This window comes from Alligator sinensis, unplaced genomic scaffold (assembly GCF_000455745.1).
Source record: "Alligator sinensis unplaced genomic scaffold, ASM45574v1 scaffold215_1, whole genome shotgun sequence".
In the NCBI taxonomy this organism is placed as follows: domain Eukaryota; kingdom Metazoa; phylum Chordata; order Crocodylia; family Alligatoridae; genus Alligator; species Alligator sinensis.
The window spans coordinates 649,753-650,427 of NW_005842259.1; the positions used below are offsets into that span (position 1 = coordinate 649,753).

Here is a 675-nt window from a genome sequence, read left to right on the forward strand (position 1 = left end):
CGGGGCACGCCGGGAAGTGGAGTTCGCCCGCCAAGTAGGTCACCCGCCTGCGGTGGCGTTGCGCGGGGGCCGGACTGCGAGTCCCAGGGTGCTCCGCGCGCGGGCTCGGGCGTTCTGTGCCCGGGCCTGGATAGCGGCTGGGACCCGGGGGAAGGCAGAGCGGCGCCTCCCAGAGCTGCGGGGCCGCGCGCACGGGGACGAGGAAGGTAGTGGGGAGCTGCACCAGCCTCTCTGGGGTGGGGGGAGGAGGAGCCCTTGGGCCTGGGGCTGTCAGCCGGGCGCCAGGGGAGCCTTTAAAGGGCGCCCCCGCCGGCACCTGCTTGTCAAGCTGAACCTGCAGGTTTCCCATCGGAATCTGATCCGTGGGCCTGAGCTCCTGGCCTGGCCTTTCCCAGCTCTCTGCAAGAGACTTGCTCTCCAGTTCTTGCTTTGGGTGAGGGGGAGGCTGTTTTTTTTTCTCTAGCCAGAAGCCAAACAAGTGACTTCTCAAAGCCAGGATTTGCCCAGGGTGGCTTGAGTCTATGAGGCAGAGAAGCGCTGCATTCAGCTGGTCTGGTAGGGCGTGGCCTGCCAACAGCCATCGGGCTGCTTTTTTTTTGGTTTGTTTTAGTCATTTGAGAAGGTTGCCCTGAGGGTGTGGGCCCAGAGAGTGGGCCTAGTGGCGGGGGGGACACA

At 64.7% G+C, this 675-nt stretch overlaps 1 protein-coding gene across 1 annotated transcript in view; it reads left to right on the forward strand.

Moving 5' to 3' along the window:
• Window positions 1-6: 6 nt before the first annotated feature.
• The window catches only part of TOB2 (transducer of ERBB2, 2), an 11,810-nt gene continuing 11,141 nt past the window's right edge, over window positions 7-675 (forward strand). The window contains exon 1 of the mRNA XM_025208925.1: window positions 7-206. The gene's annotated coding sequence lies outside the window, so the exon portion shown is untranslated. The remainder of the gene's footprint in view (window positions 207-675) is intronic.